This window comes from Odocoileus virginianus, chromosome 6 (assembly GCF_023699985.2).
Source record: "Odocoileus virginianus isolate 20LAN1187 ecotype Illinois chromosome 6, Ovbor_1.2, whole genome shotgun sequence".
Lineage (NCBI taxonomy): Eukaryota > Metazoa > Chordata > Mammalia > Artiodactyla > Cervidae > Odocoileus > Odocoileus virginianus.
In genome coordinates, this window is record NC_069679.1 from 66,612,840 (window position 1) to 66,637,736 (window position 24,897).

The 24,897-nt window shown below is 45.9% G+C and overlaps 1 pseudogene; it reads left to right on the forward strand.

Annotated features, from left to right (window-relative positions):
* The first annotated feature begins 8,692 nt into the window (after positions 1–8,692).
* LOC139035518 (small ribosomal subunit protein eS27-like) lies at positions 8,693–8,927 on the forward strand (annotated as a pseudogene).
* Positions 8,928–24,897: the final 15,970 nt, after the last annotated feature.

The following is a 24,897-nucleotide window of genomic DNA, read 5'->3' on the forward strand; positions in this document are numbered from 1 at the left end:
AAAGCCAACACAAAAACGAAAGCCACAGAAGGGGGAACAATATATGTGGCAAATAAAGCTTTCTGTCCAAAATAGCTAAGGAATTGACGTAACTATAAAAGGCCAGGATCCTGCTCCTTTTTTGAGAAGCAGTCAAAGGAAATGAGTGGATAGCTTACACACAAAGCTTTACATCGAAAAATGACCAGCCCCATTATAAATCTTGAACTTGCAATATGGACAACTTTTATATTGCTACAAAAATCAATTTAAAGGCTAAAAGTTAATGTTTAATTATTCAAATTCCCTTGAGACTAATTTGGGAAAAACTACAAAACAATGCTTAGCTTTTGATTCCATAATCTTTCTTTTAAGAAAATGTCTAAACAAAATTGTGCAAAAGAAAAAACGTTATTTCTACCAGATCTTCATTGCAGTATTATTTAAATAGAAAGCGACAGATAGCAATCACTTGCATAGTGATTTCTTAGTACTCCTTGAAGCGGGGTCTTTGGCTCCCCTACAGCAGAATCATCTAGGAGGCTTGTCCAAATGCAGATTTGGGGGCCACATTTCAGACCTACTTCATCAGAATCGCTGAAGGGCACCTGGGAATATTCATTTTATCAAGCAGGCCAGATGACTCATAACTACACTGAAACTGAAGAACCATGGAACTGTAGGCAAACTGCAGACCACGGGAACATTAAGAGGACTAGACAGGGTTTCAGGCGACAGACCCTGTGCCTGCATGAAACTGGATAGAAGGCGTAGTGATGACTGCAGAAGACTCAAAGCCCATGGGCAGCCAACGCCCCACGTGAGATGCCCACAGAGCAGTGGCCACAACAGGATAAAATCACTGATGTCCTTGGTGCTCGTTATGTTGTATTTTGTTTTAGACATTGTTTATAAGATTCATCACGGTCATATAAGTTTTTCACTGATTTGCCAAACTCCCATGAAGGGCACTCGAAAAGTTAGGTGCTGTGTATCGTAGGGAGCTCAGCTTGCTGCTCTGTGATGACCTAGAGGGGTGGGATGAGGGGAGGCTGGGAGGGAGGCCCAAGAGGGAGTGGCTATGTATGCATATAGCTGATTCACATCGAAGTACAGCAGAGACAAACGCAGTATTGTAAGGCAACTGTATCCCCATTGAAAAAAACAAATATTGACCAATAATCTCCATGATTCCTGCCTCAAGCCATACCTACCTGGATGTCACCCCCTCTCCCTTTCTTCCCTTGGACCCCAGACTCTATGCAGTAACAGGCCCTTTCTGCCTTGGATTCGATCCAAAGCCTCACATCCCACTAACTGTCACCCCACTGCATCCTTGGCCATGTCTTGTGGCTGTGGGGATGTAGGCCTCTCATTAGGACATTTTACTGCCCACACATTTTTGCAACAAACTGGGTGGAGGGGGAGCAGGGAGAGCTTAGCAGGCGGCTTGTTGGAGACTGTTGGATATTCCCTTTTCAGGATGAGGAAGGGAGACAGGTCTGATGGGGTGAGTTGCTAATGCAGTTCTGAGCATCTGTGGCTCCCAGGGGCCTTCCTTCCCAGCGGGCTGATCCCTGAGGTACAGAAATGCCACAAGAGATCTGCTTCCCACAGAAGCTGCCTTCCTGGAACCAACAGATCCATTCTTGTCCGGAGCCTTGGGGCTTCTTGCCAAGATCTATGGATGTCACAAGAAACTACTGTCTGGTCAAGGTTGGCCAACCTCCCTTAAGAAGTTTGGGCAGATGCCCAGGACACCAGGCGCCTGTGTGGGATGGGGGAATCCATTGTGGAACAGCCAGGGGATAGTGGGAGCCAGACTTTGCTCAGCGACATACCTAAGATTCAAATCTTGATGTTCTGCAGCCCCAAGGGTGTACAAATGCCTCCTTTCATACTAGCACATGTGTTCTCTGGCCCTGAAATACCAGTCCTCACTCGTGTCTGGCTATCTCACAACTGTGCCCTCTAGGTGGTACCCAGTCTTGGGCATCTGTGCATGGTTCAGCGGAGGAGCTCCTTTTTCATGAGGGAGACCAGGCTAGGGAAAGATACCCCACTCAGAACACCAGAGTGGGTACTGGGAGTTGTCACTTTGTTCCCAGCCTCCATCCAACACCCTATAACCTCACTGTCACCTTCAGCCCTGCTGGAGGTCTTTCCCACGGGGTCAGAAACCAGCCCAGAGGGTAGATTCTGCACTTTGTCAGCCTCCTGTGCGGTGAGCCAGCCCCTCGAGGGAGACAGCTGAGGAGCAGAAGCCTGGAGGGACAAGAGAGACCCTGGGCTGTGATCCTATTGTGACTTTCAGAACGGACGTTTCATCTTCCATCCAGAAGCAGTTGAATACCAAATGCTATGCTAGGAAGCTACAACTGAGAACAGACAGACCCCCTGCCTTCATGGAAATTATAGTCTGGTGGAGGATGCAGAAGATAAACAAGTCAGCAAAGTCACGAAATGACATTTACATTGTAATGAGTGCTCAGAAGGAAATAAACAGGTGCTGTGGTAGAAAATAAAGGGGAGTTCTGTTTCAGAAAGGAGGGTCAGGGACACCCTCGTTGAGCTGAGCCTGCGTGACCGGAAGCTGTTGACCAGGAACAGGAAGCTGCCGCGGGACCAGAAGGCCCTGAGGAAGTAAAGGGCTTGGTGGGTTCCGGGAGCTGCAGGTTCATCAGTGCTGGGGTTCACTGAATGAGGGCGAGACCTGTGGCTTAAGATGGTTGGATGGGCAGGGGCCAGACCAGTCAGGCCAAGTCAAGGAATTTGTATTTTTGTCTATGTAGAATGGGAGATCATTGAAGGCTTTTAACCAAGTGACATGATCTGGTTTTAATATTCAAGCCGCACTGTGGCTGTAGGTCTGGGAATAGGCTTCAGGGGCTACAGTGGAAAGAATGAGAGCACTTAGGAACCTCTGCAGTGTCCAGGTGAGAGAGGATGTTGCATAGACTCGCTGGTGGAGTGGAGGGGAAGGGATGGAGCTTGAGACGTATTTGGGAGGTTGGACCCTGGAGTGAGGGGTGGGGAGGAACTGAGAGTGAGTCTCAGACTTGCAGCTTGAGCCACGTGACAGTGGGTGGTGCCAGCCACCGAGGTGGGCAGGACCTTAAGAGGGAGGCGGACGGGGAGTGGGGGTTGGAAACAGGACGAGGGTCTCAGGCTTGTCCTGACTCCAAAGTCAAGGAAGTCATTACCCCATGTTCCTTCCCAGCCTCTCCTGTGAGAGGTTGTGAACCTCACAGCCTGTAAATGAGTCCTGTGAACCTCATTTTCCAGGCTGAGAGAAGCAGATTGGGCCCAATGAGTCAAGAGTCAGGGCTGAGAGATGACACCAAGGAGCCAGTTTGGGACCTTCTGCACCCAGCCTGGCTCTCTCTTTCCCAGTCCAGCTATGAAACCCCCTCCCAAACACCTCGCCAAGGCCACTTTGAGGCACCTTGGTAATCACTCCCAGGACAGGAGGCTCTGGTTCCAAGATATTTTGTCCCATCTCTAATGCTTTTTCCAGTGCCCCCTCCTGGTCGGCATCTAGAGGGTAGGGTGCTCTTGCACTGGGGCAGGAACCTAGGAAGCAGAGACAGAGGCTGGATGTTGGTTTCAGCTCCTACCTGGCTGGGCCCATTACTTCCCTTCTCTGAGAACTTTATATTTCTGACTGCAAAATGAGACACAATCCCCCCTTTCTTTGTGTGTGTTAGTTGCTCAGTCATGTCCAACTCTTTATGACTCCATGGAGTGCAGCCTGCCAGGTTCCTCTGTCCATGAGATTCTCCAAACAAGAATACTGGAGTGGGTTGCCTTTCCCTTCTCCAAGTGGAGAGGGTTAGGAATGGGGGCTTTAGAGTCAGAAGGACCTCAGTTCCAATCCCACCTGGCTGTGTGATGTTGGCAGGTCATGCTCTAAGCTGCAGTCATGTCACCTTCAAAAGGGAAACATTAAACCCCTTTCCTATGGGACTCTTGTGAGGATAAAGCGACATTACGGAGGCCAAGGGCCTTACTTACCCATAGCATCAATGTAAATGGTAGCTGGTGTTATTGTGTTGTTGTTGGACATTGACTGATGGAGAACATCCATAAAGGGACAAGGACAGGTGGCAGTTTCCCTAAGGCAGGTGGGAAATTATAGGATCTGGACGATGAGTTTTCATCTACAAACCTCAAGTTTTAGACACATACACACTTCTAATCTGACCTCTGCAGAGTTAGGAAAGCCCAAGGTCAACTGAATATTATTTTGTGACTTCATTTTCAGTCTGTGCCTTAATGACCTTATCTGCAAAATGCAAATAAAAATCATTTCTATCTCATGGGGTTGCTATGAAACTTAAGTGAGTTAGCTTAAGTTTTAAACACTATAAAGTGTTTAAAATAGTGTCAGGAACAGGCTCTTGATCATATTTTAGTAGCAATAGTAGCAGTAATGGTAGTAGCAGCTATAGAAATAAAAGCAGCAGTCATAGTACCAGCAGTAATAACAGAAGTAGTAAAAGTTGTTCAGTCACTGAGTTGTGTCTGACTCTTTGTGACCCCAGTGACTGGAGCACACCAGACTCCTCTGTCCTCCATTATCTCCCAGAGTTTGCTCAAACTCATGTCTATTGACTCGGTGATGCTATCTAACCATCTCATCCTCAGGCACCCCCTTCTCCTCCTGCCTTCAATCTTTTCCAGCATCAAGTTCTTTTCCGATGATTCAGCTCCTTGAATCAGGTGGCTGAAGTTTGGAGCTTCAGCTTCAGCCTCAGCCCTTCCAAGAAGTATTCAGGATTGATTTCCTTTAGGATTGACTGGTTTGATCTCCTTGCAGTCCAAGGGACTCTCAAGAACCTTCTCCAGCACCACAGTTCAAAAGCATAAATCCTTCAGTGCTCAGCCTTCTTTAGTAGCAGTGTTAGCAATAATGGTGGTAGCAGTATTAATAGTAGGAGCAGTAGGTTTTCGTCAGCAGGGCTTAGGGTGAAATGTCTCTTTACTGTGGTAGATGCTTTCATTCTCTCATCAAAAGAAGAAGAAACGAATGACTAAGGGCTGGGCTGCTGACTATTCACAGAACTGATAATTCTGGACAAAGGTGCAGAGCTGAAAGATTCATCCATCCTACCACATAAGAGCTTGAAGATGGATCTGGGAGCATGTGAAATTCAATAGTCACCAAACTCTAGGTGTCAGAGTTGGATGTCTACAATGCCATTTTCTCCAGGATAGGGCAATATGGAGGAAAAAATAACAACTAGTGGGTTTTCTTAAATCTAAATTTACTCCATTTTTCAACTTTGAGATTTTCATCCTTCAGACATTTGGTGTTAAAGTGGTCTTTCTTTTATAAAATGTTGGTGATAGTCTTTGGTGATGTGATTGTTTGATGATCCATACTGGTGGATGTGACTGGTGATGATCCATACTGGTCCATGAAACCTCAAATCTGAAAACCATTGGTCTTTTTTACAAGTGGAGAAACTGAGAGATGGGGAAGAAGTGGCTTGCCCAAGGTTACAAGTTTTGTGGTTTGTGACAGAGCCAGGGCTGGAACCTGAGTGTCCTGACTCCCAGGCCAGTGCTTTTCTCACCGGCCTCTTCCGTGGCTCATTTAGGGCTCTTTCACTTGCCAATGAGTGAAACCCACTGCCTTAAGCAAAAGAGAAATTCAAACAGACTTCCAACTAGAAAAAAGGAGAAATAGATTCTTGACAGGAAAAAAAAGCTTTGAATGTCCATGAAATCCCTGGAAATAGACCCTCATCACAACCAGAGGAGAGGAATACATCATGAGAACTGGCCGAGAGGAGTTACCCCACATCCAAGGTCAGGAGCAGCGGCTGAGAAGAGTTACCCCATGTCCAAGGTCAGGAGCAGCAGCTGCGCTTTGCTGGAGCAGCCATGAAGAGATACCCCACGTCCAAGATAAGAGAAACCCGATAGGTAGGTGCTGAGAGAGGGCATCAGAGGGCAGACAGACTGAAACCACAATCACAGAAAACTAACCAATCTGATCACAGGACCACAGCCTTGTCTAACTCAGTGACACTAGGCCATGCCATGTGGGGCCACCCAAGACGGACGGGTCATGGTGGAGAGGTCTGACAGAATGTGGTCCACTGGAGAAGGGAATGGCAAACCACTTCAGTATTCTTGCCTTGAGAACCCCATAAACAGTATGAAAAGGCAAAAAGATAGGACATTGAAAGATGAACTCCCCAGGTTGGTAGGTGCCCACTATGCTACTGGAGATCAGTGGAGAAATAACTCCAGAAAGAATGAAGGGATGGAGCCAAAGCAAAAACAACACCCAGTTGTGGATGTGACCGGTAGAAGCAATGTCCAATGCTATAAAGAGCAATATTGCATAGGAACCTGGAATGTTAGGTCCATGAATCAAGGCAAATTGGAAGTGGTCAAACAGGAGATGTCAAGGGTGAATGTTGACATTCTAGGATCAGCGAACTAAAATGGACTGGAATGGGTGAATTTAACTCAGATGACCATTGTATCTACTACTGCGGGCAGGAATCCCTTAGAAGAAATGGAGTAGCCATCATGTCAACAGAAGAGTCCGAAATGCAGTACTTGGATGCAGTCTCAAAAACGACAGAATGATCTCTGTTCGTTTCCAGGGCAAACCATTCAATATCATGGTAATCCAAGTCTATTTCCTGACCAGTAACACTGAAGAAGCTGAAGTTGAATGTTCTATGAAGACCTACAAGACCTTTTAGAACTAACACCAAAAGAAAAAACGATGTCCTTTTCATTATAGGGGACAGGAATGCAAAAGTAGGAAGTCAAGAAACACCTGGAGTAACAGGCAAATTTGGCCTTGGAGTACAGAATGAAGCAGGACAAAGGCTAATAGGGTTTTGCCAAGAGAACGCACTAGTCACAGCAACACCCTCTTCCAACAACACAAGAGAAGACTCTACACATGGACAGTACATCATGTGTACCATGCGGAGTACATCATGAGAGACACTGGGCTGGAAGAAGCACAAGCTGGAATCAAGATTTCCGGGAGAAATATCAATAACCTCAGATATGCAAGATGACACCACCCTTATGGCAGAAGGTGAAGAACTAAAGAACCTCTTGATGAAAGTGAAAGAGGAGAGTGAAAAAGTTGTCTTAAAGCTCAACATTCAGAAAACTAAGATCATGGCATCTGGTCCCATCACTTCATGGCAAATAGATGGGAAACAGTGGTTGACTTTATTTTTCTGGGCTCCAAAATCACTGCAGATGGTGACTGCAGCCTTGAAATTAAAAGACGCTTACTCCTTGGAAGGAAAGTTATGACCAACCTAGACAGCATATTAAAAAGCAGAGACATTACTTTGCCAACAAAGGTCTGTCTAGTCAAGGCTATGGTTTTTCCAGTAGTCATGTATGGATGTGAGAGTTGGACTATATTAAGAAAGCTCAGCACCGAAGAATTGGTGCTTTTGAAATGTGGTGTTGGAGAAGACTCTTGAGAGTCCCTTGGACTGCAAGGAGATCCAACCAGTCCATCCTAAGGGAGATCAGTCCTGGGTGTTCATTGGAAGGACTGATGTTGAAGCTGAAACTCCAATACTTTGGCCACCTGATGCTAAGAGCTAACTCATTTGAAAAGACCATGATTCTGGGAAAGATTGAGGGCAGGAGGAGAAGGGGACGACAGAGGATGAGGTGGTTAGATGGCATCACAGACTCAATGGACATGAGTTTGAGTAAACTCTGGCATTTGGTGATGGACAGGGAGGCCTGGCATGCTGTGGTTCATGAGGTCGCAAAGAGTCAGACACAACTGAGCAACTGAACTGAACTGAACAAACACAACCAGAGTTTCCCCTCTCTGGTTCAAAACCCATCATTAGACTTACCCAGATTCTTAGCCTCCACCCCACCCCTCCAAATACACACCCTGTCCTCCAACACACAAACACACATACAACACATTGATCTGCACCCTCATATATACACACACACAGAGACTCCTCATTCTGATCAGTTCCTGAGAACCCAGACTTTGCCTCACTCACCCTGACTCATGCCTTTTCTCAGGAGGCACCAACCTGGAGTGTCTAATCGACCCCTCCTTAAACCCATCTCACTTCTTCCTCAGGGACAGAGTTACCTCCCTAGCAGAGGTCATCATAACACACTGTCCCCAGGAACCTTTGAGACAGGACTTACTGGCTAAGCAGTTCTGCCTTTCTGCACTTTCTTTACTGTGTTGTTGACAATCTGCACACATCCAGAGAACTAAAAATAAATAGCAGGAGGGCTGACTTTGAAGCTGGGTCAGTGTTTATTTTCTCAAAGATTGAACTTCCTTGATGTGGATGTAAAGCTACATGGAATGGGCCTTAGATGCATGGACTGTGGTCTGTGTTTTAAAAATACAGACAGGGAGGATTTGCCCTGAAAATCTTAACTGTGGAATCCTGTCTCACTCGCCTTGCCCCGCTCCCCAGTCAGGTCTAGAGCATGGGACACACACTTCACAAATCTTCCACTTTGCCCTGGTGCTGCCTGATTCTACTTCTCCCCCTGCCTTGACACACCGAGGCCTTACTGTCCCCATTTGGCAAGTGGGTCAGTGGAATAGAATGGAGGAAATGATGGCAGAATATTGACCTTAACTGTTTTAGTGTCTTAAGGATAGAAGTGGTTTGTGACAAAAGAGAGATGAAGCCCTTTCTGGTGGTGATGACCTCCCCATGAGAACATGCCTCTCGCCAAGGATCTCCTTCATCCCTCTCCAGAATAGAAAACACAGGATCCTAGAAGCGCCTGGTTCCTATTTTGTGGATGTGAAATGCCCAGGATGCTATGCAATCACCACCATTTTTAGCCATGCATAAACAGTAGTTTTGTGTGTTGGCTGCTCTCCTGTCCTCTGCCAGGCTATGAGGAAAAACAATCTTCCAGAAGGATGCTCCTTCAGACAGAAGCAGCACTGAAAGCACCCTATACCAAGATGAATGGAAAACCATCCCAATAAATGCATTTTGGATACAAGAAAAAGAGAAAGAGACAGATGAAAAGCCAATCCTCCAAGACCTTGACTCCCTTTCTTTCTTATTCCACCCAGCTGGAGATTAAAATGCCTGGGCTCCAGCCTCCAGGCTCAAGACCCCTGGTAGTGAGCCCAGGTAACCACTGTATGCTCAGAGTTATCTCTTCTGTAGGTTCCTTTTACAAAGCAGTAACACCAAGGAAAGGGCCATGTGTAACTTACTCCCTAAATCCTCAGGGCCAGCTTCTCCAGTAGGCTCAATAGACAAGGTGCCTAAAGTCCTGGCTTGGTTAATTTTATTTGTCAGCTTGACTGAGCCATGAGATGCCCAGATATCTGGTTAAACATTATGCTGGGTGTGTTTGTGTTTCTGGCTGAGGTTTCAATCAGTGGACCCATGGAGCAGATTGCCCTATCCCGTGTGGGTGGGCCTCATCCAATTTGTTGGAGGCCTAAATAGGACAAAAGAAGGCAGAGCAGGGAGGCATTGAAGCTCTCTTAGCTTGGGATATTGATTTTCTGTATTCAATCTCAGACTCAGGTAAGAACTTATGCCATTGGCTCTCCTGGTTCTTCAGGTTGTCAACTGAAGCCTGTAGGACTCCTTGGCCTCGGTTACCACATGAGCTAATTCCTTACAATGAATCTCTTTATATATTTATGTATCTATATATCTCCTACTGGTTCTCTTTCTCTGGGGAACCCAGACTAATACAGTTACCAGTACTTTTAGGGGTCCGTGAAAATATTGCAGTTTTTTTTAATCAGAAAGAGAAGACAAATATAATAAAAATGAATATACAAAAAAACTAGTCAAGGCTGAATTATACTTGTCTTTACACCAATGTAGCCACAAAGTATAATTTCAAATGTATTTTTATATAAGAATAGGCCTATAAAGGGACAAGTGCCTAAAGCCCAGGAAAGCCATAACGTGACCCCATTCACCCTCCATAGTGCTCCATCCTTGAGGATTGGGGTCTTTTTATCTGGGATCCAGTGTCCACCAATTGGTTCAGTGGGTTGACCAGGATGGTGTCTCTATGGCCTTGAGCTGACCTTGAAGATGAGGTTATTTTGGAGTTGCCCTCTTGAGTTGTATCTATTAGAAGAACTCTGTGTGTGTGTGTGCGTGTGCGTGTGCGTGTGTGTGTGTGTGTGTGTGTGTGTGTGTAGTGGGGGTGGGTCTAGCTGTGCAGAAGGCTAGCTGGGCAGTAAACCAGAACTAGGAATTTGATAGCAGTAGCTTCTCCTTCAGAAGAGGTTGGCTGTAAGGAGCACCCTCCCTGCCTCCACCCCAACCAGCTTTCCTCTGTGTCCTGTCCTGGTTCTTGTCTAATTAGGTTGACCTCTCTCTCCAATAGACCAGGACTCAATATTTAGTCTCCAAGATATGTCAGATACTGCTCGGGGCAGAGATCAACAACACCATGCCTGTAGCCTTTGCAAGCAGTTTTCCTTGGTTCAGACAGTGTAGAACCTGCCTGCAATGCAGGTGACTTGGGTTCAATCCCTAGGTAGGGAAGATCTGCTGGAGAAGGGAATGGCTACCCACACCGGTATTCTTCCCTGGAGAATCCCTTGGATGGAGGAGCCTAGTGGGCTACAATCCATGGGGTTGCAAAGAGTTGGACAGGACTCACACACACACACACACACACACACACACACACACACACACACACACACACACACACACACACACACACACACACACACACACACACACACACACAGCCTGTAAACAAACTGAGGGAATAGAGTACCAGGTGCTACAGGAAGACCAGTTTTAATTCCACCTGGGTGAACCACAAAGACGTCATACAGGTGGGAACACTTGAGCAAGACTTGGAAGTATGGTTGTGATTTTGACCACAGACGTAGCCTCAGGGGAAAGAGGGAGAGGGTGTGTATCCTCTCATCTGCCCAAAGGGAAGAATTTGTTTGTGATGACAAGAAATGTGATAGAACTGACAGCAGTTACTTGAAATGAGTTCTGTCAGTTGTGAGCCCCAAATTACAACTCTGTCCTGTGACAGTGTAAAATGATTTCTTCCAGGTAAAAAACAGAAGCAAATGTAAATAAAGAGCTCTCTGTCAGGACTTCCCTGAGGGTCCAGTGGTTGAGACCTCACCTTCCAATGCAGGGAGTCGGATTTATCCCTGGTTTGGGAGCTAAGATCTCACCTGTCTCAGGGCTGAAAAACCAGAATATAAACAACAGAAGCAATATTGTAGCAAATTCAATAAAAACTTTTAAATGGTCCAAAAAAAAAAGAGTTCCCTGTGTTAGAAGACCTACCAACACCACAAAGCATTCTGTGCCCTACAACCTTTTTGATCACCTGCACTTTGACAGGAAAAGAAGGGAAAGAAGGTCATGCCAACAGACAGTATGGTGCAGGCAAAGGGGAAGAGGGCCCATGCCTCGGGGATGGCAGGTAGTTCTGCCAACTCAGAAGTGGGGTATAAGAATGACATGGCCTGTGCTCCCTTCGGCAGCACATATACTAAGAATGACATGGCCCCAACAAAGCCCTTTACCCAGATAAGGAAACAGGAACCAAAAACATGGGGCTTCTCTGGTATCTCAGGCATAGAATCTGCCTGCAGTGTAGGAGACCTGGGTTTGATCCCTAGGTAGGGAAGATACTCTGGAGGAGGGCATGGCAACCCCCTCTAGTATTCTTGCCTGGAGAATCACATGAACAGAGGAGCCTGAGTCCATAGGGTCAAAAAGAGCTGGACATGATGGAGAAAAGGAGCATCCTTGCCTTTCCTGGGAGGAGGGTGACCTCTTAACAATGAACATGATAAAGTAAGTGTCCAGAGTGTTTTTCTGAGGCTCTTTCTATAAACATCCTAACTGATTTAGGCACTACATATAATATATATATATATATATATATATAGTATACTATGTATAACAGAAAAAGATTAGTCTGTGTTCTGGGTTCCTGGCACAGAGGTCTTAAAACCCTTGGAATTTCCTGATAGGAGTGTCTTTGCTATTCACAATAGGCCCTTTTGAACACACTAGAGTTTATACTAATGAGGTGACTCAGGATGAGACCCCTAGAGATAGCTTTATGGGGGCTGCTCACCCAAAAGACCAATTATTCTTGAGGGTGGGAATTTTCAGCCCCACCTCCAAACCCCTGAGGAAGGGAGGGGCTGGAGACTGTTAAAAAAACTCGGGAGCAATGAAATTTGGAGAATGTTGGGGTTGGTGAACTTGTCGAGGCGCTGGGCAGACAGTGCGCCCTGAGAGGACACTCATGCTTTTCCCTGTGTATCTCCTCCATTTGGCTCTTCCAGAGTTGTATCCTCTATAATAAAGTCATTAAAAGCAGAGTACTTTCCTGAGTTCTGAGTCATTTCAAGTGAATTGTAGAACCGGAAGAGGGGAGTCATGGAAACCCCCAAATTCATAATTGGTCAGGTAGAAGTGAGGGTCACTGGGGGACTCCACTTGCAGCTGGCAAGTGAAGGGGCAGTGTGGTGGGACTGAGCTCTGTAACTGGTGGGATGTGACTCTAAGTCTAGGTAGACAGTGTCAGCCAGGTGGTTCCCCTCTGGCTCTCCGTAGATATCCTCTGTGCCTTTGGGCAAGTTGCGCCCATCTCAGGTTTCAGCTTACTCATCCATAAATGAGAGGTCCTGGACTTGATGAATACTCAGGTCCACCCTGCCCAAGGGAGGGTGACCCAGAACACAGTAAAAGAGCAGGCAGCAGCAGCAGTTGAGTAAAGGAATTTTTCAGAGAAGCAAACAGACTCCAGGTGACTCCTGCCCCACCCCTGAGCTAGATGCCCTCCAGGAAATCAGAGAAACAGAGAGACTGCAAATTGGCCCCTGGGTCAACAGAGGCTGTGTGATTAGAAGGTTGTCCAGCCATAAATAAGATGAAATGACAATCTTCAGAATGGGAGAAAATATTTGCAAATGAAGCAACTGACAAAGGATTAAACTTCAAAATATACAAGCAGCTCATGCAGCTCAACATAAAAAAAAAAAAAAAAAAAAAACGACCCAATCAAAAACTGAGCAAAAGACCTAAACAGACATTTCTCCAAAGAAGACATACAGAGAGTCGACAAACACACGAGAAGATGCTCAACATCACTAATTATTGGAGAAATGCAAATGAAAACCACAATGAAGTATTACTTCACACCAATCAGAAAAAAAAGTGGAAAGTGAAGTCACTCAGTTGTGTCTGACTCTGCGACCCCACGCACTGTAGCCTACCAGGCTCCTCTGTACATGGGATTTTCCAGGCAAGAGTACTGGAGTGGGTTGCCATTTCCTTCTCCAGGGGATCTTCCTGACCCAGGGATTGAACCCAGGTCTCCTGCATTGTAGGCAGACACTTTTACCATCTGTGCCACCAGGGAAGTCATATTTCACCAGTCAGAAAGCCCACCATCAAAAAAAATCTACAAACAATAAGTGGAGGAAAGGGAACCCTCTTGCACTATTGTGGGAATGTAAATTGATACAGCCACTATGGAGAACAGTATGCAGGTTCCTTAAAAAACTAAAAACAGAACTACCACATGACCCAGCAATTCCACTATTGGGCATATACCCTGAGAAAACCATAATTCAAAAAGATATATATACCCCAATGTTCTGGAGGAGGAAATGGCAACCCACTCCAGTATTCTTGCCTGGAGAATCCCGCGGACAGAGGAGCCTGGTGGGCTATAGTCCACGGGGTCACAAAGAGTCAGACTTGACTGAAGCGAGTTAGCACAGCACCACAACACTCACTGCAGCATTATTTACAATATCTAGGATGTGGAAGCAGCCTAAATGTCCATCGACAGATTTATGCATAAAGAAGATGTAGTACATATATACATAGAATATTAGTCATAAAAAGGAATGAAATTGACCCATTTGTAGTGATATGGATGAACCTAGAGTCTGTCATACAGAGTGAAGTAAGTCAGAAAGAGAAAAACAAGAATTGTATATTAACATATATACATGGAATCTAGAAAAACAGTACAGATGAATCTATTTTCAGGGTAGGAATAGAGACACAGATGTAGAAAACAGACTTGTAGACGCAGTGGGCGAAGGAGAGGGTGGGACAAATAGTACTCTTGCCTGGAGAATCCCAGGGATGGAGGAGTCTAGTGGGCTGCCGTCTATGGGGTCGCACAGAGTCGGACACGATTGAAGCAACTTAGCGGCAGCAGCAGCATTGGCATATATACACTAACGTGTAAGACACATGTTTGTCTAGCTCAGGGAAATCAGCTTCTTGCTCTGTGATGACTGGGAGGTGTGGGTTGGGGGAGGGGGGGAGGGAGGCCTTAGAGAGAGGGGATACATATATGTGCACATATGTACATGTATACATACACACACACATATAGCTGATCCACATTGTACAGCAGAAACACAACATGGTACAGCAATTATAAATCAATTAAAAGAAAAAACAGAAGATCGTCTGGTCAGTCTTGCCTTCTCCCTAGTGAGACCTTTCCCAGGATGGGCAGCATGCCACCACTTACCACAGTTTCAAGAGCCTGCTAGCCTGATAAACCACGAAGACCCTGAAAGTGCATCCAATACGCACGTGACACAGAGCAGAGAGGGAGCGCTACTGTGCTGGGTGGAAGAATCAGGTTTCAAAACTTCGCCCCCTGACTTGAAAGATGCATTGAAGTTAATGAGATTATGTTTAATAAGGAGAAATGAGACCAAGCTCAGATCCAAAAAGACCAAGTAGATCAGGGGTTGGCAAACTTTAGCCTGAGTGCTGAGACCAGCCTGCAGCAGCTTTTGTAAAATTAGATTTTACTGGAACACAGTATTTGCTCACATGCTTACATGCTATAATGACAGAGTGGAGTAGTTGCACCAGGATCCTATGGTCCACAAAGTCTAAAATAATTGCCATATATCTGTGTGACTCCTGAAAATCAAACAAGGAAGTTTGGAGGAGATTTAAATTTATAGCAGCTCAAATAGAAATAGAGAGGGGGAGAGAGAAAACGAAGGTGTGATTATTTAGTCTGCATTAATAGTGGAAACTGGAAAAGATCCTGATGCTGGGAAAGATTGAGGGAAGGAAGGGAAGGGGTGATACAGGATGAGATGATTGGATGGCATCACCGACTCAATGGACTTGAACTTCAGCAAGCTCCGCGTGGTAGTGAAGGACAGGAAAGCCTGGTGTGCTTCAGCCCACGAGGTCACAAAGAGTCAGACATGGCAGAGTGATTAAACAGCAACAACAAAAGGGTGTTACAATATTAAGACAGATTCCCTGGTGGCTCAGTAGTAGAGATCCACCTGCCAGTGCAGGAGACGAGACCTGCCAATGCAGGAGACGTGGGTTTGATCTCTGGGTCAGGAAGATCCCCTGGAGAAGGAAATGGCAACCCACTCCAGTATCCTTACCTGGAAAATCCCAGGGACAGAGGAGCCTGGAGGGCTACAGTCCATGATATCGAAACAGAGTGGACATGACTGAGCAACTAAACAGCAACAGCAACAATATTAAGACAAGGAATGTGTTAGGTAGATAGGTCTCCTTTAGCTGTAAGTGACCAAAAGTAATGCAAGATTAGCTCAGCACCAGAGGAGTGTATTGGAGGGACACAGTCAGATGAGTCCAAAGGTCTGAGCTATGGACTTGGCCCTAGGCCTTTATATGAAGGAGACTGGGTGGGGTCCAATTGCCCCTTTCCCTGATTTCAGGGGTGTATGATCCTATCAGCCATTGCACCAAGGGAGCCCCTGACAGACAGAGCAGGAGAGCAGGGAGGGACCGCACCAGGGAAAGCATCCTGGCATTTGAGAGATGGACGGTCTGCCAGAGGCCCAGGCCCTGCGGGGGTGTCACACATGGACCGTGCAGGTCCCCGGGATGCTGACTCTATGAATCCTTAATCACCTTCCCCTAGATTGGACTGTGGCCTTCCTGCCCATCTGTTCAGTCCAGTTCAGTTCAGTCACTCAGTCGTGTCTGACTCTTTGCAACCCCATGAACCGCAGCACGCCAGGCCTCCCTGTCCATCACCAACTCCCGGAGTCCACCAAAACCCATGTCCATCGAGTCAGTGATGCCATCCAGCCATCTCATCCTCTGTCGTCCCCTTCTCCTCCTGCCCCCAATCCCTCCCAGCATCAAGGTCTTTTCCAATGAGTCAACTCTTCACATGAGGTGGCCAAAGTACTGGAGTTTCAGCTTCAGCATCAGTTCTTCCAATGAACACCCAGGACTGATCTCCTTAGGATGGACTGGTTGGATCTCCTTGCAGTCCAAGGGACTCTCAAGAGTCTTCTCCAATACCACAGTTCAAAATCAACAACTTTTCAGCGCTCAGCTTTCTTCACAGTCCAACTCTCACATCCATACATGACCACTAGAAAAACCATAGCCTTGACTAGATGGACGTTTGTTGGCAAAGTAATGTCTCTGCTTTTTAATGTGCTGTCTAGGTTGGTCATAACTTTCCTTCCAAGGAGTAAGCATCTTTTAATTTCATGGCTGCAATCACCATCTTCAGTGATTTTGGAGCCCAAAAAAATAAAGTCTGACACTGTTTCCACTGTTTCCTGATCTATTTGCCATGAAGTGATGGGACCAAATGCCATGATCTTCGTTTTTTGAATGTTGAGCTTTAAGCCGACTTTTTCACTCTCCTCTTTCACTTTCATCAAGAGGCTTTTTAGTTCCTCTTCACTTTCAGCCATAAGGGTGGTGTCATCTGCATATCTGAGGTTATTGATATTTCTCCCGGAAATCTTGATTACAGCTTGTGCTTCTTCCAGCCCAGAGTTTCTCATGATGTACTCTGCATATAAGTTAAATAAGCAGGGTGACAATATACAGACTTGACGTACTCCTTTCCCGATTTAGAACCAGTCTGTTGTTCCATGTCCAGTTCTAACTGCTGCTTCCTGACCTGCATACAGGTTTCTTAAGAGGCAGGTCAGGTGGTCTGGTACTCCCATCTCTTTCAGAATTTTCCACAGTTTATTGTGATCCACACAGTCAAAGCTTTGGCATAGTCAATAAAGCAGAAGTAGATGTTTTTCTGGAACTCTCTTGCTTTTTCGATGATCCAGCGGATGTTGGCAATTTGATCTCTGGTTCCTCTGCCTTTTCTAAAACCAGCTTGAACATCTGGAAGTTCACGGTTCACATATTGCTAAAGCCTGGCTTGGAGAATTTTGAGCATTACTTTAGTAGTGTGTGAGATGAGTGCAATTGTGTGGTAGTCTGAGCATTATTTGGGATTGCCTTTCTTTGATTGGAATGAAAACTGACCTTTTCCAGTCCTGTGGTCACTGCTGACTTTTCCAAATTTGCTGGCATATTGAGTGCAGCAGTTTCACAGCATCATCTTTCAGGATTTGAAATAGCTCAACTGGAATTCCATCACCTCCACTAGCTTTGTTCGTAGGCCCACTTGACTTCACATTCCAGGATGTCTGGCTCTAGGTGAGTGATCACACCATCATGATTATCTGGGTTGTGAGGATCTTTTTTGTATAGTTCTTCTGTGTATTCTTGCCACCTCTTCTTAATATCTTCTGCTTCTGTTAGGTCCATACCATTTCTGTCCTTTATCAAACCCATCTTGGCATGAAATGTTCCCTTGGTATCTCTAATTTTCTTGAAGAGATCTCTAGTCTTTCCCATTTCTCTACTTCTTTGCACTGATCGCTGAGGAAGGCTTTCTTATCTCTCCTTGCTATTCTTTTGAACTCTTGCTTTCAAATGGGAATGTCTTTCCTGCCCATCAGGGATGCATAAATAGATTTTAATTTTTTTCCCCAAAAGTTGTTGGTGGATTTAACTGTTCCTAGTTTCGTGCCAGGTCGAGGTAGTATTTCTGTCTTGGTGGTGGTGGGTTTGAGGTTCAGAGCTGGGATGAGAAGTTGAGGAGTAGACAGGGCGCTGTTGAGTCAGAAATGCACACACAGGGCATTGCATTTGTCAAACCTTGGCTGGGGCTACCCTGCTGCGGAGGGAATGGGCTAACCCCCAGGTTTAGAGCTCAGCAGAGCGCATCAGAGGGGCATGGGAGAGAGCAAGGTAGCTGTAATCATAGATCCTGGCTCTGCCACATACCAGCTGGCTGATCTTCTGCAAGTTAGCTTCTCTAAGCCTCAGTTTTCTCATCTGCAAAATGGGGAAGAATCAGATGTCCGTCTCAGGAGGATGTTAAAAAAGATGCCAATTCCTCAGTTATACCAACAGTAGAGCAAGGGCTGGCTTGAGGGCAGCATGGGGTGGTGATAAGAACCTGGCTTCTGGGCCAAAGTGCTTAGTTAAGGCCTGACTGCTCAGCTCTATGGAACATATTGAACCTCTCTGCCTTCCAGTTTCCTATTCTGCAAAATAGACATAGTCATAGTTAAGTGCTTCAAGCAATTGTTAGAGAATTTAAATACTAAATACGTGTGAAGCATTTAGAATAGTACTTGGCACATAACACATGGGAGTCTACTAAATACCCAGGTGACATTCTTGTTCATCCTTGTAAATCTAGGCAACTTTACCTGTTGAAATTCCTTTTTCGCATCTCATAAGCATCTTGACGTTGTCATCCCTCCTTCCTTTTAAGGATGACACTGTGTACCCTTTTCTCCTTCATGTGGTACTTGTTCAGTCACTCAGTTGTGTCCGACTCTTTGCGACCCCATGGACTACGCACGCCAAGCTTCCTTGTTCTACACCATCTTCCAGAACTTGCTCAAACTCATGTCAATTGAGTTGATGATACCACCCAACCATCTCGTCCCCTTCTCCTCCAGCTTTCAATCTTTCCCAGCATCAGGGTCTTTTCCAATGAGTCAGTTCTTCACATCAGGTAGCCAAAGTATTAGAGCTTCAGCTTTAGCATCAGTCCTTCTAATGAATATTCAGGATTGATTTCCTTTAGGATGGACTAGTTTGATCTCTTCGCAGTCCAAGGGCCTCTCAAGCGTCCTCTCCAACACCACAGTTCAGAAGCATCAGTTCTTCGGTGCTCAACCTTCTTTATGCCCCAACTCTCACACCCATATATAACCACTGGAAAAACCACAGCTTTGACTAGATGGACCATCGTCAGCAAAGTAATGTCTCTGCTTTTTAATCAGAGGTTTATCATAGCTTTTCCTCCAAGGAGCAAGCGTCTTTTAATTTCATGGCTTTAGTCACCATCTTCAGTGATTTTGGAGCCCAAGAGAATTAAGTCTGTCACGTTTCCATTATTCCCCATCTCTTTGCCATGAAGTAATGGGACCAGATGCATGATCTTAGTTTTTTGAATGCTGAGTTTTAAGCCAACTTTTTCACTCACCTCTTTCACTTTTATCAAGAGGCTCTTTAGTTCCTCTTCACTTTCTGCCGTAAGGGTAGTATCATTTGCAGATCTGAGGTTATTAATATTTCTCCTGGCAATCTTGATTCCAGCTTGTGCTTCATCCAGCCCAGCATTTCACTTGAGGTACTCTATATATAAGTTAAATGAGCAGAGTGACAATGTACAGCCTTGACATATTCCTTTCCCAATCTTGAACCAGTCCGTTTTTCCATGTCTGGTTCTAACTGTTGCTTTGTGACCTGCCTACAAGTTTCACAGGAGGCACGTTCCATGTGGTTTTCATGGCACAGAATCTTCTGACCTTCCTTTTTTTTCCAGCCTTCCGGCTCCCTTCTCCTCCAGGACTCAGCAGAGACCTCCCATCCACATTCTTCTGTTAACAGCTCACCTAGGGCTTCCTGAGTGTGTAGAGATCCAAACACCTGTCCAGCACACGCCATGACCTGAGGGCCCTCCACTCATTCATTCATTCATCAAACACTCGGGTCGTCTCTCACTCTCAGGCACTGTGTTAGGCACTGGTGGCACAGGATGAATTTGTGAGCTCTGCCCTCCAGGAGCTCACAAATCGAGAGACAGGGAGACCAGAAACAAGAAAACAGATCATTAAAGTAGACTTTTATAAGTTGAATGATAAGAGGAAGTCCTGGTCCCTTGGGAACACAAAAGAGGTGCCTAACCTAGGCTGAGGGGTTGGGGCCAGTCTCCTGGAGGAGGTGAATCTCCTACAAAGGGTGCCTGCCTTGGCCCAGGGCACCCTTTGAGCACATCTGGTTGCTGCTGGCCATCTGCTCTGTTTGGGCCTCACCAAGGGCCCTCCTGCCCTCCCCGCTCCCTGGCCGTGCTCAGTTTCTCTTCCTTACAGGCTCCCTCCCCTCACCCCCAGGCCTTTTGCAAATCATCCCCTCTTCCAACAGTTTCCTTCAGTCCCCACCTTAGCTCCCAGTTCATGACTCTTTCCTTCTAGATCTTGGCTCATATGTGACTTCCCTTGACCTCCCTGACTAGGTCAAATCCCTCACCTCCGACTCTTCACAGGTGCTTGTAGAAGTTTGTACCTCTGTTTTTGTAGCCCCGAGACACACATTCTGTGACCAGTTAATTCAAATCTCTCCTACAGATCAAATGTAAAATTGAATGAATGAATGAACGAGGGAAAAAAATGGATAATAAATAAGGCAGGAAAATGTATATGTTAGTCTTGAGAGACTATGGAAATCATGCTTCCTTTTAAAGTAATTTATGATAATTACTTATTTATAATAACCATCACTTACTACATATAACAACACTGCAATAAGAGTTTATTTATTGTCCATGGGATTCTCCCAGCAAGAATACAGGAGTGGGTTGCCATTTCTTCCTCCAGGGGATATTCCCAACCCAGAGATCAAACCCGCATCTCTGACATCTGCACTGGCAGGTGGTTTCTTTACCACAAGCATCACCTGGGAAGCTCATTCATTTATTCACAAATATTAATTAAGCGTCTGCTTTGGGTCAGGCACTCTTCTCAGCACTGGGATGAGAAAGCGGTGAAAGGGTTAAGCATGCGCCCTGCCCTCTGAACCCTACATTTGAGTGGAGAAGACAGAGAATAAAGAGATAAATGCATAAGTATAGAAATCAGATTTTGGAAAGCCGTCACAATCCCACAGCTGCAGACCTTCAAAATTTGTCCTGTCCTTGAGGATATCACAATGAGAAAGATGACATTGACTCAAGAAATACAGGAAACCTTATTGGGAAAGTTCCACCAGGCTCGAGCCTCTTTGAGCTCCCTAGCGCAGGCCTGGCCAGGAGTTGTTGGTACCAAATGCCCCAGGAGCAGTGGACGGGCGGGGCTAGGAGATGACGGAACACCTGAGGTTCTGGCTGGGGGTGCATCAGGTGTGGCTGCTCTCTGGTGCCAGGCCGGAGAGCCGCTTGGCTGACTCCTATGGCTCAACGTTCCCCTGCCTCAGCAGACAGGAGCGGGAAACAAGGGCGGAGCTGGCCAGTCCCTTGCGGCAGCGAGTGCTGCAGCCCGAAACCCGAGAAGATGGGCTGAGATCAGTGCTGGGCTCTGCTTCCCAGCCAGGGGTGAATTTAAGGCTTCGAATCTTTGCTGCCGTGGATGAGGGACTCCTTATAGTGGATATGGGGTGCCAGAATCAGGATGGGGACCACTCTGGGGAGGATGGATACGGGGTTGAAGCTGGAATGGGGTGAGCCTCCTCCTCAGGCTCGGAGTTGATGGCAGGATGTGTAGTTCTCTGTCCTTTATGGACTTGTGATTATACCTGCCTGTTCCGTCATTCACTCCACAAATGTTTATTGAGCTCCTACTGTCGGTCAGACTCACACCGTACAGGTGCTTGGGATGTGGTAGTGAGTGAGATGTGGTCCCCAGTCTCCCCCAGATCATGTGGACAACATTTTGTTCTTTTTAATGCACTGTAAGGATCTCAAATTATCCTTGTTACAATCCTGTGAGTCCCATGAGAACGTTACTATTGTTCCCATTTGATGGATAGGCAAACAGAGGCAGAGAGAGGTTAAGTAATTTGCTAGTTAGAGCGAGCCATCAGATCTTGCTTAGTCCTTTTGCTGACCCCCCACCAAGGGAATTCAGGGAGGTGGTCAGTCAGTTCAGTCTCTCGGTCATGTCCAACTCTTTGCACCACACCACGCTTCTCTGTCCATAACCAACTCCTTCAGCTTGCTCAAACTCATGTCCATCGAGTCAATGATGCCATCCAACCATCTCATCCTCTGTTGTCCCCTTCTCCTCCTGCCTTCAATCTTTCCCAGCATCAGGGTCTTTTCCAATGAGTCAGTTCTTCGCATCAGGTGGCTGAAGTATTGGAGCTTCACTGGAGGAGGGAATGTCAAGCCACTTCAGTATTCTTGCCTTGAGAACCCCATGAACAGTATGAACAGGGAGGTGGTACTTTCTACTGATTTTTAATGATTCATCCTGCTCGTTAGCGTCTGAAAGTAAAACTTTCTAAATCAGGGAAGGTTTCATGGAACACCTGACCTTGTTTTCCTCATTCATTATTTCATTTTTAGCACCTTCTTCCTGAATGGAACCAAAGCCCTTGACAGGCAAGGGGATATATCAGAGACCTATTTAAAGTTCTTGCTTTCACCACTCACGTCACACCCTGGTGCCCATCTTTACCAACCCTGCTTAGAAGGCCTCACTGGCTGGATGCAAACCCGGCTTGATTTGAAGCTGAAAGGCCTCCTGGGTTACACATCAGGCTCTTAAGGGTCAGAGACATAGCATATGCTTCTGTGCCTCTTCATATCAACCAAGAGCTCCCTGTTCCCCACGTAGGCGTTCAATAAACCCTAATTGATTAGCTGATTGGGAATAACAGATATATGGTGTAAGTGCCGGGAAACACAATCTCCCAAAGGCTGCCAGCCAGCCAGGGGCTCAAGGGACAGGTGTTTTAGGATCAATGTGCTTGCTCATCCCCAAGGCAAAGTTTAAAGTGAGTGACTGAGCATTATTTTAGAGCAATGCAAAATTGGAAAGAGGCAAATACCCAGTGACAGGGGAATAGCTAAGCTAACAGGGTTATATTAAGATGCTGGAAGACTGTATAGTTTTAAAAAATGACACCACAACACAATACCAAATAGAAAATTGTGTACGAAGTACCAAAGTGGGGAAAGCAGAGTTTGTGGAGAATATGGAAATATACCCACAACCGTTTAGAAAGACAAGAAGAAAACGACTACTTAGTAGCAGCTTTTTTGTTAAGTTCACTAAGGAAAGGGAATGACTATAGCGGGGTGGTGTCTGTCATGGTCTGTGGTGTGATGGGAGGAGTCCCTGGACCAGCTGACCGGGTGACCCAGGGCTCCTGCTGCTGCCAATTATAGTCCCCATGCTCTTGAACGTTAGTTTGTTACCTGTCAAGTGAGAACTTTAATACTTGCCCTACTTGTCTCACAAGGTAAGAACTTATTTACCCCACTTATTGTGATATTAGGTTTCCTGTGAAATAATAATGTGTTTGACTGGGGGGGGGGTGCTGACTCACACCTGGTTCAAGTGTTACAAAGTATGCAGCACTTAAATGTTATTATTTTTCTGAAATCCAGAAAGTCTCACAAAATCCCATAGGTTTAGAGTAAGGAATCAGGAACCTGTACTAAGCATTTAGACACACAATTTTATTTTAACTTAACTTTCCTTAGAGTAGGTTAGATCATTCCCACTTTACAAATGAGAAAACTTGTGTGTTTAGAGGTTTATGTGCTTTTCCATTGATAATAAAGTGGCCCAGTTCAGATTGGGAGCATTCAAAGCCCATGATTTTGGCCACCATGACTACATCAGCAGGAGTCCAGAAATATGTGGTGGAGTGACATCTGCTTGTATTTGACTATGCGACCAACAAAGAATATTTCTTCTCATATCTGACACCAACAGCATGCCAAGCACTTGACGAGTATTGTCTCATCTGATGCCCATGACTCTGGGAAGTGCAGACTAATATTAGCCCCGTTTTCAGATGGGAGACTGAAGCCTAGACAGGTTACATCACACACCCAAGTGAGTCAGGGACCTGAGATTCAAACTCAGGTCTAATGACTCCAAAGCCGGGGATGTTGCATCTTCTCCTGAACAATCAGGAAGCTGCCAGGGTAACACGGAGTGCAGATGGTCACATTCTGGAAAGACTAAGAAAGGGCCTGGTTACAAATAGTGTCATGAATGTAGAGCAATCTGGTCCTTCCATGTCCTGGTTCTGAACCTTCCCTCCCCTCTCCCTTACCTTCATCTCCCCTCTTCATGGACAAAAAGGTTAACAGGCATCTCAAGGACATGAAATGTAAGCTGGGATTGGGTCCCAAGTGCCTTCAGCAGAGTCATAGGAAGGATAAGTGTATGGATAACTAGATGGGATCACAGATATGTCAATCAGAAGGAGATGAGGAGTTGTTTCTTAGGATGGCCAAGGCCTGCACAAAAGCAGAAATGATGAGATATTCCTACAAAAGGTACCATCTGGTCCTGCTGGTCAGCAGGCCTGACACCCTAGGGGAACAGACTGAGTAAAGTCAGCAAAATAATACCTAACGTCATTTTGTTCTCATTTCTCAAGTGATCCAAGGAAGAGGCTTGTTCTTTGGTGTTGAAGTGGTCTAGACAAGGTTCTGTCTTCTGCCTTGACCCTTGACTTTGGTTCAGCAGGAGAGACCTCCCCAAGGAGCAGCCCATGGGGGAGCCAGGTAGGCAATGGGCAGTAGCTGTCCTCACCTGTCTACCCAGAGGTGGTGGGCAGACTTGTGCCTATCTCTAAAGGATTTGGAGATCTTCAGTTTCCCCATCTGAAAATGCGGCTAATATCAGTTCAGAGCCCTAAAGGTTTCCTAGAGACCCTACTGCAGAGAAGGACAGTTTCTGAATCAGATGAATCCCAAACGGAACAGGTCTGAGCCCTGGAATATGCACAAAATTAGAAAGAGTGTTATTTGTACTTCTTAGCTGATAAAAGAAGGGCCTAGTTTGGGGCACTCCCATGTTGGAACTTCCTCAGTTTTCAGCAGTCAACCTAAGTCTCC